Source organism: Onychostoma macrolepis, chromosome 01 (genome assembly GCF_012432095.1).
Source record: "Onychostoma macrolepis isolate SWU-2019 chromosome 01, ASM1243209v1, whole genome shotgun sequence".
Lineage (NCBI taxonomy): Eukaryota > Metazoa > Chordata > Actinopteri > Cypriniformes > Cyprinidae > Onychostoma > Onychostoma macrolepis.
In genome coordinates this window covers 21,000,150-21,017,717 of record NC_081155.1, presented here as the reverse complement: position 1 = coordinate 21,017,717, position 17,568 = coordinate 21,000,150, and the positions used below count along the sequence as shown (strand labels likewise).

At 37.8% G+C, this 17,568-nt stretch overlaps 1 protein-coding gene across 17 annotated transcripts in view; it reads left to right on the top strand.

The window, feature by feature from the left end:
- LOC131547855 (teneurin-3) overlaps positions 1 to 17,568 on the top strand; it is a 642,274-nt gene that overhangs the window by 358,235 nt on the left and 266,471 nt on the right. For 3 of the 17 annotated variants that reach the window (XM_058788659.1, XM_058788650.1, XM_058788642.1), the window contains exon 1: positions 10,137 to 10,704. The exons of the other annotated variants lie outside the window; for them this stretch is intronic. The gene's annotated coding sequence lies outside the window, so the exon portion shown is untranslated. Of the gene's footprint in view, positions 1 to 10,136; positions 10,705 to 17,568 lie in introns of those variants that run through there. 17 annotated transcript variants of the gene reach the window in all.

Sequence of the window (17,568 nt, the reverse complement as noted above, 5' to 3'; positions counted from 1 at the left end):
GTTAAAAACAATTGTGCTGCTTAATATTTTTGTGGAAACCATGATACATTACCAAAAGTTTGCGGTGAGAGGGAATTTAAAAAAAAAAAAGTAACAGTAAAGACATTTTTAATCTTGCATAAGAGTTCTATTTTAAATAAATGCGGTTCTTTTGAATTTTCTATTTATAAAAGGATCCAAAGAATCCACTAAAGTATCAGTCAGCAAACATTGATGATAATAAGAACCATTATTAATAATTTATCACAAAATCAACATGTTAGAATGATTGCAGCTTTGCCAACAGAGAAATACATTAAAAAATATGTTAAAAAAGAAAACCGTTATTTTAGATATGTGTATATAAAAGAACTGCTTTATTTTAATATTTTATATAATTAATGAACTATAAATAAAGTAGTACATATATATTCGCTGCTTAATTAATTTATTCATTGTTCATTAATAAAAGGGATATTTAGAGCATACATGCAACACACATACATATACAAAGAGCAATGTTCTCACGGGGAGTGCCGAAGTTCGGCCTACGTCGTGTCCCACTTCCTTTTTCTTCTCCTATACTTTTATGTCAGCTCTATGTACTATAAAATAAAGGCTAAAAGCCCATAAATTAAAAGAAAATGAAAAAAGAGAGAGAGAGAGATATCTCCGGTGACTTTACATTAGTGTTGTTTGATAGCAGATGAGCGAGTTGTCCCTATTCAGAGTCAAATTCAAACGTATGAACACCCTAATAATAGGCTTTCAGCAGGTAATATTCATCCTCTGTTAGACATAAGTAGGCCCAATATACGTAGAATCTGAAGGGCTCTTCCCAGCATCTTAAAACTAGGTCGGAAGTCAGCTCTGTCACAGGAGACTGAGAACAGCCCTGTATTAACATAATGAGACATATCACGTCAGTAGGTGGCAGATTGCATCTTTCATTTGCTGGCATGTAGCTTGAAAGGTCATCCGGAGCCCCGTCCCCAACAACCTCTCAGGGTTCCTGCAAGCACATGGAAAAGTCCCAAGATGGCCAGATTCACAGTGATAAACGCAGTGCTTTTAGTAAGACGATACATGTAGCACCCATGTAGGCCTGTACCTATGGGGCTAAAGCTGGAGCGTCGTCCCACAGCCGCAGCGAAAGCATCGAATTACCCCTCTCTACTAGCCTACAACAGCCCCTCTGTGGAATGACATCACCGCCAGTGCGTACCTGCTAGTGATTACTGTCTCCTCAAGCAAAATGCTTCCAGCCATCTATTACCGCATAGCACCATATGAGTTGAATCATTACAACGTTTTCTTTTTACACTTTGTGCCAACTTACTTTAATGGGATCCCTTTTTCCACAGCCCTGTTGTTTCATTTTGCCGACCTGTTGTTTGTGCTCCAAAATTAAAACCATGGCACGGCATAAGTGTGTTGTAATAACGTGATCTCCATTTTCTTCTTGGCTTCCGCCACTTGATCTTTTTTTTTTTCCCTCCAAATTCCTCTTTTAGAAAGCAAGCCTCTCCACAGGGAAAATTAAACAGTAACTTTATACCTTTCTTTTTAAAGGAATCAAATGTGCGTTCCTTCTCTAAAGTGCCAGTCAAACTCCCACTTGGTGGTCTGGACTTGTGATTGTCTACGTAGAGACTGACGCTGACAGCTATAGCGGTACATGGCAATTATTTTAAGAGGAAAAAGATTACAGTGCTTTTTATCAATTAAGTAATAGTTCGTAAACGGCCGTAATGCCTCAGATAATATCCTACCTGAAAGCAAAACATTATTCCAGTCCAACAGTGTTTGACATAATCTGTCTTTTGTTACTAAATGAAGCGTGGCAAATTAAATCTGATGATTTCTTTTCACATACTTGGAACGATTTTTAAATGTTTTTTTTTTTTCAGCCAAAAAGTCATAAACAAAATGGAGCACATTAAATGTTTGATTAGTTGCTGAGTTCACATCATGTATGCTTCATTTATCATCAACCGCTGAAGTTGTAATCATCAGTCTTTGTAGAATATTTACTCACACAGATGAATGCAAGAAGAACTCAATCAATCTTTGAAGAAGAATTGTGTTAAAACATAACAGTGATCAAATTAAATTAAATTTGCTGTTATTATAAAACAAATATAATGTAATAACAATACATTATTATTATTATTATTATTATTATTATTAGCTGATGTTTGCTTTTAATATTTTTTTCTTCTTTGATTTAGTCTGTTGTTCAAACTTCATCCTGTTTCCCACAGACTTATAAACAGGACAAGCACTTAATTTAATCTCAATGGCATCGCTACTGTAAATGGAAAGTGGTTTATTGTGTCTGCTTAAACACAAACAGCGCTGGTCCAGTCTGTGAAGTCATTTCTGCAAGATTCAGAAATGAGATCAGATCAGTTTATGATGGCAACAGTTGATTTGTGCTTCTACTTCCTGTGTTTAGACTGGCTGCTGATACACACACATGATCTCCCACATGCACATCACTCACTTTCCTGGCACTTTCTCAATGCCCCCATCCCACTATAGGCCCACCCTCGGTTGGAATCCCCCCGATACGAGTGTGTGTCTGATTTTCTTTTATCGTGTTTGTGTTGTCGCAACTTCTCACATCTGATCCGGTACGTGTATGTGCGTGTATGTTTGACCTTCTTGTGAATTGTTGCTTCCAGCTTAGTGTGAACAAGTCAACTGCTCATCATGACAAATCTTACAGGAATGCCACAGAAAGCTGTAAGCAGCCAAACCCCCCATGCATCTTGGCTGAACTAGTCCCTTCAGTCATAAAATGTCACTGAGAATTTCAGAGTAGAACGACTCGCCCGAACTTGACTGTATTCTTTATTAGGCTACATATGGATCGCCTCTAAGATGCTGTATTGATTGCACAGGTTAATGAAGAACAAAGTGTGAGGCAGACAGTTGAAAGCGAGCAAGACCTCAATATACAGGAAAAAACAATCAAACAGAAAATCCAATCAAAGTATCAAAGCGCAACAAAATGAAGAGTAAATGTCTAGGGGCGAAAAGAGGGACTGAAAATGCTGCGCATGTCAAAGAAAGAGACTGGAATCATTGTCCAAGACTTTCAATATCTCAGCACTAATCTACGAGGAGAAAAGGAAGTGAAAATGGATGCATTCCATCTAGTGCTGTCTGTAACGTGCCAGGTAGAGCGGAACAGGTTAAATTAATCAGCTGATCTTGTTGCTCAGCTCAATTCAGATGTAGGTACAGCATGGACCCATATCTGCAGATGGGGTCAGCCATGAAATATGGTGTGATATTGTCAAATTGATAGAGGTCAGACAATAAAGGGAATGAATTTATCATGGCTTGTGCATGATACATGGAGCAGTACGGCTCAAGTGCACAGGGCAGGCATTTGTGTTGAGAGACTGAATGCAGTCTTGAAACACTATTTTCTCTGCCCACTGGAAGCATATTATTAAAAAGCTCAGTTTGCTAAATTAAAGGGGCGTAGTAGATTACACCGAGCTCCTAAAAAAGGGCCCATGACAATATGGGCGTCAGGTTTTGAAGGCAAGGAGGGATCAAATGTGCTGGTTTTGATGGAATGACATGGCAAAGGCTTAGCTCCTCATAAATTACTTTTCATGCTCAAATGTTTTAAGAAACATTTAGTCATTTAGCAGACTTTAGCAGGTTCGTTGCAGTCTTGATGGAAAAAAAGCTTTTTTAAAAGATGTATTTGAAGGTGTTTTTTTCTTCAAGATTCTTTTTTTTTTTTTTCTGTTGTGTAAGAACAACAAAAAAAGCCAATTTAAAGGAAAAAAAAAATAGGGGAAAGCATTTTCCCTCCTTTTTTCCTGTTTCTCATGTGATGCTATGGCAGGACAACACATGAATTTTGAATTTTGTTGTTTGTTTTTGGAAGGAATATAGAGCCGTGGACAATCTAACGAAAAGTTGAAACAACGTCGTTGCTGTGCTTTCCACTACTGATGACAACCGCAGCAAACCTCTCACCAGAACATTAAAAATGGCACCTTTCAGCGCCGGATCACCTCCCATTATAATACCCATTAACAAAATGAGAACTTTAGCTCAAGAAAGGGCAATGCTTCCTTTATATTATATACATTGTTACAAGCTATTTCATAAAGTGGTGGAGACCAAACCGTCTGTTTCAAAAATTGTTAACTCCACGACTGCACACAATTTCTGTCCAACAGAAATAAAGAGAAAATAAGAAGTTAGAATCCCTACTCCTCATGTAGCCGAAGCTGCAACCTTTCCCCTTTCCTAATTATTACAATATGTTTTGCAGATGACTATAGATGTTTTCTGTTATCGGTAGTTTTGTTTAAATTACGAATGGAAAATAATATGAATGTTGTTGTTTTGTAAATGCACACAAACACTTTTTTTTTATCCATCTGTCTACCGTCTGCTGCACGTCTTATCACGTTCGCAACATATATGTACACATCATGTATTCAATTCTCATTTCTTGTATGCAATTATACCAATATTATTTACACAGCATTGTGTACACAGCACTCTGCAAGCTTCTCTGGCACATGAACACACGTAACCCCCTGTAGTGAAATAACCAGTGATGTGCATCTGCAGAGCCCGATGGTCACGTGACACATCTGGAGGTTTCCAGTTCTATGCCCTAGTTGGCTGGAGATGAGGGGGACCTCACAGCCTAAAGAGAGAGAGAGAGAGAGAGAAAGGGATGACATTGACTCGTCCTAACACTTCAGTGGCCGTGTGAGGGATGCTCCCATGGAGGTGGGGGGAGGGCTATTTCTCACTGTCCTAGCGTACATATGCCAAACTGAGACACTCCCACACATCCACGGCAGAGCTCCAGACAATAATTAGGAGAGGGAACAGGCCGCGTGTGTGAAGGAGCAGGTGACGCAGATATACATTAATATGTATTATGGACTATTTATTACTCTGTGTATCATGTCGCTGTTGTGCAGCAGGTAGGATTGTATCAGCATAGCCATCACACGCAGACCTCAGCGCCTCTGTGTGCATATCTGCTTCTAATCTCCTATTCTGGTGCAGCGAGTTGTGTGTGCCAGCTGAGTGTCTGTCAGCGTGCAGGACAAGAAGGAAGTTTTGCATTTGTGGACACTCAGGGACAGGATGTGGACGGCTCTGTATGTAGTCAAGCATGGAGTGAAGTCAGGGTCTGTCACTGCCAGCATCTGCTGCCCACTCGAGGCCGCCCCAGAGGCACTGACCAAGCGGCAGCAGTTTCTCTCTCTCACTCACGTACTTCAACACAAACTGAGCCAGCACCAAAGAAGTGGGAAGGAACATGTTTTCTCCTTCTTCTGGAGTTTAGTTTTCAACCCAGATGTGGGTGCGTGCATATATTTAACCGAAAATACAGTAATAACAGTAACACAGTGAAATATTATTACAATTTAAAATAGGCTGTTTTTTATTTTATTTTATTACATTTTAAAATGTTATTTATTCCTGTGATGGCAAAGCTAAATTTTCAGCAACCATTACTCCAGTGTCAAATTCCTTCAGAAGGCATTCTAATATGTTGATTTGCTTCTCAAGAAACATTTATTTTTATAATTATCGATGATGAAAACAGTTGACCCTTTTTTTTTAATTTCTGGGGTTCTCAAAAGTGGAAGTCGTCATAATTGGGTAGACTTTTATAGTAGTGAATTATAAAATATCATTGTTGCATTCCCATTTTCTCCAATAGCAAACGACAAAAAAAAAAAAAAAAAATCACGATAATGTTTCTATGACTTTACAGAAGAGGAAAAAAATATTTAAGGGACTCAATATGTTGGTCAGAAGAGAGCAAGATGTCAAATTTGGCAGCATGATTTAATGTAATTTAATGGTAATATAACACAAAGTATAGTGTTAAATGTATTATTATTATTGTAGTTGATACAATATATATATATATATACTGTGTGTGTGTGTATATATATATATACACATATGTACATACATACATATATATATACATACACATACATACATACATGCATATATATACATACGAACACTATTTGGCAGGATAGTTTCATGAATAGATAGTTTCAAAGAACAGCATTTATGTAACATAAATCTCTTTTTAACCTTATAAATATCTTTAATGATCTCCATTTAATTAATTTAATGTATCCTTTCTGAATAAAAGTGTTAATTTCTTAACACTTAACACTTGATATCCTGTATAAAATCTGGGGCCTGAAGGAAAATAAGTTCAAAAAAGTACATCTTTTGTTTGTGGGCTCACAACTTCAGTGCAGCAGGTGAATGGATCTGCATCCTGGACTGCATTTCTCCAATCTGGACCCCCAGGTGTGTGAGTGTGTGCGTGCTTGCGGGTTGGACAGTGGGAATGTTTTGGTGTGGGTGGAAAATTGGGCTGTGTGTGAGGGGGTGTTTGTGTCCTGCCGTGGGAGAAAGGGAAAAAGAGAGTGAGAGTGAGAGAGGAAGTGATGAAGGGTGAAAGCAGGGGGAGATGAGACACTTTGATGATGTTAATTTTGGGTTTATCTCACAGATGGTATGAATGATTTCTGTTTGGTTGGAGCTCATCTAGAACACCAGGGGTCCTTTTATCTTTCCTCCTCTTATTTATTTATTTACCTATTTTATCACCGGACCCCCACACACACACACTCATACACCTCCACCCCGCATCTTCCTGAACACCACTACAAGACTTTTGTTTTGATTACCTTGTTAACATTTCACTTCATTGAAAATTTAGTTTCCTTTGTGTTTAGAGAAGAGGCTCCATGTGGATTGATTTTGATAAATGGGAAGTCTGGTCTGAAGAGCAAAATAACAATTCTCTTTATTGAAAGTGGCTCCTAATGCAAAGTCTGAACGTAAGTGAAATTTCCTATGTTGAATTTGGCCAATGGCTGACACCTGTTAAAGTGGTTCTGAGCGGTCAAAAACAAAATCCAAATGTTTACCATCTCTAAATGGACTATTCTTTATTAACAATTGAAAAATTTACACGTTCTGTTATATATCATTATTATACTGATATACTATGTCTGTAAGATTCTGCATAGTAGATTTAAATATTGTAAAAGAGAAGTGTATTTACATTGCTCATAAATGAAAACAAGGTTGTGAGAGATAAAGTACTGTATAGTCCGTTCAGTACTGCATATATATATATATGCCATCTACACTGAAAAAGTCCAGAAGCTGTTTAAATAATCCATAATATTAATATAGCAAGATAGTAAGTTGTAAAGGATGTGTAGAATTTGATAAACGACAGCTAAATCTGCTGAGTTATGTGCATGCTGATTCTGTGTGGGCTTTAGTTAAGACTGAGTTAAAAGAATTATTTGTTACAAAATAGAAAGCATGCATATAATAATAATATAGGACATGTGATACAAATGTACGGTTTGAGAGAGTTGTCTTAATATTGGAATTTATGTTGCTACTTGCTTGCATCACATTTACTGACAAAGAGAATTATTAACACTGGTTTATTTTGTGTATTTGAATATGCAGAACAAACTATGGGGAAAGTTAAAAAATAAATGAAATAAAATTGTCCTTTAGTAATATGATGATCCCCCACAGAACAATTTCATTATGCATAAAACCTGGAATTACAAATTGAATGTCCCATCTTACAATAGTTGTTGCATTTAAATTTTTGCACAGGAGTGTGATATAGTCACTCGTCCTCTTGAGCAAAGGTAAACAGGTCCTCCATGTTTAAAATATACCTCAGCCTTCAGCACAAGCTCTAGATTGTGCCGACATACCACTCCCTTGTACTTTTGTTCTTCTGGGTGTCAGCGAAATTAATAATTCATAGCATTTACAGAGTAACTCTGAAATTAATCCCGACTGAAACTTGAGGAGAAGACCTGATTACATTCATTTAGCTCAGCACATTTAAGCCATGCTTCTAAAACCCTTCAATGTTGACATGTGACACGTGAATTACTGCAAACTTTCTAAATAAACCAAGGTACGTTTTACATGTTAAAGCAAAAAGTGTTTGTGTTGTTCTGCAAACTGGGTTGCTTCGAACTCTATGGACAAACAGTCTAAGGCATCTTTAAATGTGTGAAACTGTAAATGAAAGAAACATTTTTTCATGGAAAATACTAAAATAGAAATCTGCCATAGAAACAAGGATGCATTGAATTTGCGTGAGTTTGGTAGAGGGTAATTGAGTGCTCTCCTGCCTGCATGAAGTGTGGGGCTGAGGATCTCTTCAGGTGTTTTTAACCGAGAAGCACACCACTCTGGGTTAAGCTGGGTCAGGCACCAAAACTTGCTAAAATTGCAGCTGCTGCTCCTTTCACTCAAAGTCTTGTGTAGTTACTAAGCTTCACAGGACTTTGTGGAAATATTTGAACTTTTCACCAGTGTAGGTGCTGGGAGCAGGTGGATGAGGTCAGGGGGCATCGGAGGTTTGCTTCAATGGCAGTGCCAATTTTAACTTACAAGACTGTTTGTGCACTCTTCATTCATCTTCAGGATGGAGGCATCTTGCTTTTGTGGTGTTTTTCCTTGTGTTCTTACATTCGGTTCATACAGTGCTTAATATGAAAAACCTACAGTCACTTAATCTAATTATCTTTTTTAATCAGTATATAAAAAAAAAAAAAATCATAAAACAATATTTCATGTCCATGCATTTATTTATTGATTTATTTGTTTTTTAGTGGCCATGTAATGTAAATGTACAGTTGGCCAGTCATTGTCGCAAAATACACACAGACATGTTGGTCAGGGCTTCGACGGGAAGCGGTTGTAGTACTCTTGTCCTAAACACTCCTCTACCTCTTTCTTCTCAAACAATAAAATAATATAATTTCAGATCAATATTTCATGTACAGTTATTTATTTGGAAAGTAGCAGTCTGACGATCATTGTAGGACAATAAACCCTTCAGGGTGATCACCTTATTGAGGATTGTTGTGCTGTATATATGTTGGTGTTGGGGGAAATGGATGGTTATGGCACTGTACTGTTGTAATGCGCACCTGCACAGGCTTCATAAATGTGACAGAATTGGCAACTGTTCTAATGGAATATATTTTTAAATATTACACTGTATAAGATATTGCAAAATGAACATATATTAGAAGAATGGCTTACAATATGCATTACAAAACTGCTAAAATGCAACATGTATTTTGACTGTGAAATATCAAAAAAAAAAAAAAGAGAACATTTTTTTTTTCTTTTTTTTTTTTGATATTTCAGTCAAAATACATGTTGCATTTTAGCAGTTTTGTAATGCATATTGTAAGGTAGCTTCCAGTTAAATAGTTTTTACTTAACCATTTTAACACTGATATTTTCTTTGCATATTTGTTATTATTATTATTATTATTGAAAGCCTTATGCGCAATAAGATGCACTAACCTCCATTCTTCTAATATATGTTCATTTTGCAATATCTTATACAGTGTAATATTTAACAATATATTCCATTAGAACAGTTGCCAATTCTGTCACATTTATTAAGCCTGTGCAGGTGCGCATTACAACAGTACAGTGCCATAACCATCCATTTTTTTTTTCAGAAGTAAAAATTGTGAATTGTCTTATTTACAGAGATAATATTTATTTAAGGTAATATGTATAATTTTATCTCAGATGTACAAAATTATTGTATTTAGTTCATTATTTTACAAACAGATTCTGTGTCGCCCAGATACTGTATGTCAGTATATTGACATTGTATTTAATTATATATAATTTAATGACAGGAATGCATTGTCAGGTATGTCACCAAAATCCAGCCCGATAATTCTTGCCATAGCAATTTTGCAACAACATTATTTATTTATTTATGTATTTATTTAATATTAAAAAATAAAAAATAAAAATACAGTAAAGTTCTGGCAGCTGCCATTTTGTTTTTACCATAAATTTAAAAGAAAGAAAATTTAAATCTAACAGTTAGTTATTTTATGTTTTATTATACAGGTCATCAGTAACTGTTTTGTGGTGTTTTGGGTTAGGGAAAGCATGCAAAATAACAGCACTTCCAAGCGCTGTGCTGCTCCATGATGAGAAGAACTTCGCATCCCGAATGAAAACGTAAAACAGAGCCAAACCCATGAGCTGCTTACACTCGCTATCAGCCAGAGACACGATGATGACGACGAGCTTGTGAAAGTCATTCATCAGGGTTCGGCGTTAGTCATGGATGACCCTTCATTTATCACTGATCCGGTGCTGGATACAGACACACAGCGCACTGATTGGACGCAGCGGGGGGACCAGTAGCGCCGAGCTAGATCCAGAGCTGAGGAAACACACTCTTACGCGAATTATCTGTACTCTCGCAGCGCTTTCAGGTAGACATGCTCGCGCGCACTCCCAGCTTTGTTGTATCTCTGTGAGGAAACAGCGGCTGCTCGTGTAACTCCGTATCTCGGTGGTTCCGGACGGTGGCGGCTGATATTCGGCATTTGCGCACATGAGCGCTGGACACATCGATCACCCCCGACCAATCTCCTCCGTTTGCTCTTGCTTTCAGAGAGGAGATAGAAACATCTATCTGTCAACATCTGAGTGACTCTCGCGCTCTCCGGACTATCGTTTGGACGGGAGTTGCTGCTTGAAGCGAGTGAGGAGGACTTGTTTTGCAAGAAACATCTCTCTGTTTTGTCTTTCCCCGAAGTTGACCGTCGTTTAGTGAAGTTTTGTCAATGGGATGCTGAAAGACATCAACAGCAGGTAAGAACACCGATGGCCTCAGCATGCGCGAACGCTAACTTACACACTCTTTACCCTTTTATAGAAAATAAAACGGGTCAAGGCAGGGTAATTTTCATTTTTTCCTTTTTTTTTCTTTTAATTGCTTTAATTATTGTTTTATTGCTAGATTAAAAAACATTATCACGTCATTAATGAAAATATATATAGGCTACAGAACATACAGAGAAAATGAGTTCGTCGCATATATACAATGCATTACTTTCAGAATTTATAGTTTAGTCAAGCGTATGTTGATGTAAATCATAGTAAAGACAGTAGGTACACAGGTTGTAAATGTGTTCACGTGCGGTGCAAGCTTCACTGTATATTAATAAGAGCAAGCAGAGTTTCACCGTCGTTTTAATAACTTCATCTACTTGACTTCCCCGTTGTCTTTTAGTGAAAAATTAAAAAAATGTGCATATACACCTAAACAGCTTGAAATTGTTTCATTAAAATAATAGTTCTTAACCCTACACTTCTGACAACTTGCATGCATTTACTGTAATGACGTTCAAAATGAACAGTGTGCTACAAGTGGATGATAAAGACGTCAGATCAGTGAAATAAACAAAAAATAAAGTCATATATAAAATAGATAAGCTATAAAAAATAAATAACATAAGAATGCCAGGCTATACCCGTATCTATATAACTTATACGTCACATTTTAACTCTTTTTTTTTTTTTATTATTAATCTTGCTGTGTAAGCTTGTGTTTTACATGCAGTTACAATCATTTAAATAATACAAATATAGTTATGAAAGTAGTTGGATTGACGTTGTTACTGTATACTATGTGAACAATATTACAATATCCCTCTGCTCAGATTACATGCGTTAAAGTTGTTTGTGAGTGTTTCATAGACACCTGCTTTATCTGACGGAAACTGCTGTGTACAGCCTCAACTAATTCACATCCACATTGTGCTGAAGATGTCTTAAAATAACTGTTTTTCAAAAATCTGTTATCGTTAACTTACCTTCACCTAGTCATTTTTATTTCACTACATTTCTTCTCTTATGTTTATTCTCAGCTCTGAGTTAATGCTTACTGATTGTTCATAACCATTTCAGATTAAATGCTTAGCTGATGCTTATAAACACATATTCTCTTGTAACCAATATTTTTGCAAGTAAAAAAAATGAGGCAGTAGACTTTCACAAAACACTCACTGGCAGCAATTTTTTTTTTTTTTTTTGGTCTGTGTGTATATGTGAGTGTGTCTTCTGAGCAACTTTTTCTTTTATGTTTTAGAAATTGAATGTAATATTTAACTATTTGATGTCAGACAAATTACAACATTTGCTTTGGTGACTTCAGTGGCAGTAAGGGTATCTCTAAAGTACTTAATGTCAAACCGATCTGTACATAATTGAGCCATACCTCTAAAGCGCATCATGGAAGTGTAGACTACTCAAACACTCATACAGTATTCTGAAAAGCAATAAGATATAAAAAAAAAAGAAAAAAAAAAGCTTATCAGTTAAATTTTACTTGTGTACACATACCTGGAGGTTGTGTTTCGACAGATAAAGAAGAAACAACCTGACATATACGCTCACACACACTGACTGAAAACAGTGTAGAAGGGAGCATGGTACTGAGGTATCACCATGTACTGTAATTGCGCTGAAAGCTGATACTGATGATAGTGATTGGTGAAAGATTCCTGGCCCATCCTAAATGGTCTTTTGTTTAAATGTTAGTGTATATTGCCCGCTAAAGTCACAGACATTGCCTCCCATTGAATAATGCTCCTGGACTGGCCTCCTATATTATATTTAGTTTTTAAATATCTATATTCAAAAACATGTTTCAGTCTCCTGGTTGCTTTGACTAGTTTAGGCCTTCTACTGTGGGTTTTAGCGATTTATTTTATGGTGTTTTTTTTAAGCATGTATATGTTTCTGTTTATTAGAATTCTCTAGTTTAGGTCAGTAAGGTCGATTTGATATTGTAATCTGCGACAGCGACTCGATCATGTATATATGTTAAAAATGTTTTAGATGCAAATATGGGCGTCTTGTGGAAATTAGATGTTATATAATAGTGCCATTTTTGTATGAATAGATGTTCATGCATATTTTACTTTTTTTTTACTCTTATGATGTTAAAAACACCACAGGAAATTGCATCTGTAAGGAGACTAATATATTATGGACGATGTACGTAATAAAACGAGGAGAGATTTAGCATTGCTTGTGTGTGTGTGTGTGTGTGTGTGTGTGTGTGTGTGTGTGTGTGTGTGCGCGTGTGCGTGTGCATGCTGAGAGACCTTTGACTAATCTGAAGTGTAGCCGAAATCAATTTTTGATGTTGCCTTGAACTTGGCCTTTGTTCACTTGAGAGACAGGGAGGGGGGAAAGAAACGGACAACAGAAAAACTTTAACTGATTTTATTATTTCACATTAAAGTTGGAGTGATTGATAGGAGCACTTTCCAACTCTGAAGTGTCATTTATATCATGACAGAAAGAGCTTTTTTTTTTTAAAGACCCATGGCAGGCCGCAGCGTGTGGGACGGAGAGACTGTGCGCATGTTTGATCTCACATCAAATAAAGGAGCAAGAAGGCACCATTTGTTACTGTAATGATGCAAATATTGTCACATATAGTGAACCTCTTTCCCTCATAAAGGCCAGTACAGATGTTATTGGCTGGGGGTTGTCATGGTAATGGGATTCACAGAGGCTGGATTGATTGACAGAACCTGTCCAGTGCGGCCAGATGTTTTATCATCTCCTTGTTGCTTTTGCTTTCACACCTGCTTAAAAGTCAGCATACATATCATTTCATTATTCAAAGCCCAATTAGTCAGTGTCTTTGTTTTAATCATTCCCTGTCAATGGGAGGCATGACAGTTAATTGCAGAAACATTTATTTTCATGTAATTTCATTTTCAAGGCAAGAATACTCTAACATGATTAATAATTGTCAGGAGCACAATGATTGGGAACAGATAAATAGGCATTGTTGTTTTGACACCGGTGTGTGTGTGTGCATGTGAATGGATGTGACTTCCTTTCTGATGGTATAGGGCTGATTCACCAGCTTGTTAAACGCAATGCATGAACAACTGGGAGTCGGTATTGCATGTACGCGCACACACTCACACACACACACACACACCAATGAGGCCTGAATAGCGTGTAACATTTGGAGCAGGCTCATTGCTGCCCAGCCATGCTTAAAGACGGAGACACTGGTGTTTTTGCCGGCAACCCAACACCAACTCAAAGCTCACTGACTTGAGTGCACATGCCAAATGACAGCCGGAGAACCGCGGGCCTCGTGCCTCTTACGACGTTCTTTTGTGTGCTTGCTACATATGTGCATTGTAACATATCAGGAAGAGAGGTGAGGAAGCAAATAATGTTTGTGACTTGTGTGACCAGATGGAATGTTATGCGCGACCTATGCGAGGCTTAATTAAAACGTCACGCGGCAGCTCGAACGTATTGATGTGCCACTGTTGTGTCGCTTAATTGACACTTTGAGGGATGCACTTTCACTCGTCTGGTAATGGTTGGAGTGTGCTAATATTTCAGAGAAGAAAGGAATTGTCTGTGTTTAAGACCCATCCCCTTGACCTGGACTCTTTAATGCAAAACCTTTTCTTTTAAGTCTGTCACTCTGATTTATGCTCAACTCCTCAATGCATTGAAAACGCAGAGAATACTTCAAATAGGATTATACACAGGCACACACACGGACTCGCACTCTAGTTGAAATCCACTCTTTAGAGTCGGCCAAAGCTGTAAATAGTTTTTCAATGGTAAAACGGATTGCGAACTGACTAATAATGGCGTTACAGTCAAACAAAACAAATCCATTCTCATGGAAACTACCAAAGAATTGTTTGGCGAGTGTGACACTACTGTACCGGACACCTTTTCTCAACAGACAGTGTTGACTTGCCAGCATAGTGTTCAGTAGATGGCGGCTGTTTGTGTTGGCTGGGAATTCAAGGAGAGTGGCACAGGTACCAGGAAATAAGAGGTTTGAGTTTGTTTCAGAACAGCTGGACAATGAGGGAATCCATTTTTCAACGTTCAGTAGGGTTTTGTGTTTGTGTGTCTCTAGGTCGCTGTACTTGGCTGATCGGTTTATTTTTCAGAGGGGTGAAAGCCGCTCGCAGCCTTCCAGAAATTCTTTTTTCTCCCCGCTTTTATAGAGAAAGAGTGGCGAATGACCTCTCCCTGTGAGTCGCTATGAAAAATTCATGGTCTCCTCCCTCTTCGAGCCATTATGTCAACATCTAAAAATACTTTATTTCACACTGGCGCCTCTGTGATGGTCAATGATAAACAAACTGCAAAAACCACCAGCTCGAGCTGGCAACGCTTTCAGATTGGCAAATAAATAAATAAAACTTTCCAGTTGTATCAAAAAAGTTGGACCGATCTGGTGTGTTACATGCAAGCGTATGTCTTTTTGGTGAAATATGCAGTGCGACCAGTGCGGAAGACAAAGATTGTGTGAATTCTGTCGAGTGTGAAACAGGGAAATAACCGGCAGCTTTTAAGTAGGCTCCACCTCCAACCTTAAATCTGTTATGTTTTTTTACCCCTTCTATCTTTTTGCCATCTTGTGAAAATTTCATCCGATTTATAATTGACAAGTTATTATACAAGGGGGGTTTGGTGGTGTTATGCTGTGCTATAGGATTTGCTGCCGAGTGCCCTCTGCCAACTGTCGAATTATGCGTGCCAAATAAATGTATGATAGTAAAGAAAGAACGAGTAGTCAATGGTAGTTGATTCATTGAAATATTTGGGTCTGTTTTTGAAGGCTTTTGGCTATTATTTATAGGATAATGGAGATAGGAAGATAAGGTAAGATAAGATAAGATAATGAGTCACATCCATTTTTTTTACATTTAACCTTCATGTTATCTTATAGCTTATGTACTCATATAATGTGCCTTTACCACATATGACTATTGTATGAAACACCTGCATTTTTAGTTAACTGTGGATTGCACATTAAATAACTTGCCTGTTTTGACAAGAACATTTCATTCATCCACTTTACATTCCTTGACATTATTACAGATGTTTCTTAGATTATCTCGTATTGATTTAGTTCAAAGTCATGCCCAGTATATATATGTTTGGGGCCAGTAAAAATGTTTTCAATGTTTCAATTCATGATTAATATATTTTAAAATGGAATGGTATTATTCCAGTCTTCAGTGTCACATGATCCTTCAGAAATCGTTGTAATTGCTCAAGTGAAATTTCTTGGTTTTGTCAATGTTGAAATCAGTTGTGCTGCTTAATATTGTTTGAGGGAAAACATGATATATTTTTTTAAATATTTTTTTAGAATTCTTTGTTGAATAGAAATAAATCTTTTGTAGCATTATAAATGTCACTGATCAATTGAATTCATCCTTGCTGAATAAAAGTATTATTGTAATCTCTTTCAAATAAATCTTACTGCCCCCAAACATTTGAACAGTAGCGCGCGCGTGTGTGTGTGTGCATGTCTGTCTTTTGTAGTTCTTTTATAGTTCTTTTTTCACAAGGTTAGAAATTCATTCTTGTCCTCTCCTATGACTAAATGTGTGTCCTAGTCCTCTGCTCCGTTTGTATGTACCTGTGCGTCCTTTGTGGAGCGCCGAGTTCGGATTGGCTGATGGCATACCTGGCGTCAGACACTTTTATAGAGTAGGACAGGTCAGTCGTCTGTGTGTCCGTACCTTACGACACCCACCTTACAACACTTCACCTTTTAAATTCTCACACATTCCACTCCACTGCAGCAGGACTTCCCATCACAGGCGGTCTACTTCTTCAATGACCTCTTAAGACCCTAATCCATTGGATTCGAGAGCCAGGTACGCTTTGTACTCCATTTTTGCAGTTTATCACGATTGTATGGCCTTTACTAATAAATATGTCATCCGTTTAGACAGTCAGTTTAAAATGCTTTCACTGCTGAGGATGTAATGCAATGCCTTTAGTGATAATTTACCAGGCAATAAATGATTGAAGGGAAAATACTTATTTGAGCAAGTCAGCGGTCATAGTTCAGCAAGCGCCAGATGCTGTGATATTTTATACTTCATTGTTCCCATTTTGTTCTCATGTGTCCTCCAGTATCTTGTTGGGCATCCATATTTTATGAATGCCGCAGTAAATAAAATGGAGGCCGCTGTGTGTAAGTGTGTGAGGATGTTCGAGGGAGGGATGTAAACATGAACTGTGCTCTCCCGTGGCGGAAGAGGGGTTCGCGCAAAGGTCTTTCTGGTTCTTGGTGAGGCCATCAGTCTTCCCTTTTGTCACTGATACAGCCAATCCAAACCCCCCGCAACTCCTTTCGGCTTTCTTGGAGAGGATTCAGCATTCCTGCGGGTGCAGCTTTGTGACCAGCATGGCCAGCCCCACGTAACCTTTTAAGTCCAGCTGCAGCATTCCATGGCAGATATGTTCATTAAGGAGAGGAGCAATGCTTTTGTCTCCCCCGTCAGCAGAGACTGCGGGCAAGCAGGGTTTTTATTCAAATAACCACCCACTTGATCTCACAGCAGCTCAGGTGGAGAGGTTGTGCCGATTTAAATGTGTTTTTTCCCCGCTTTGTCATTTATGGGGGCTAAATTATAGCCATTTTAAATGTATAAAAAATGGGAAAAAATCTAAATTCTTGCTCGCTTCCTCTGCATCATTCCTTTCTCCAGTCTCCCTTCAGCTGGACCGTTTCTTTTGTAGACGCTGGAGAAATTTATCTTGCGATATGTTGCTTGAAAGTGCTCGGTGCACCGTAATTTACCACATAATTTATTAGCTCCTTTTGCGTTTTTTTGGAGCGTGAGCTCCAGAAATTGAAACAGAACA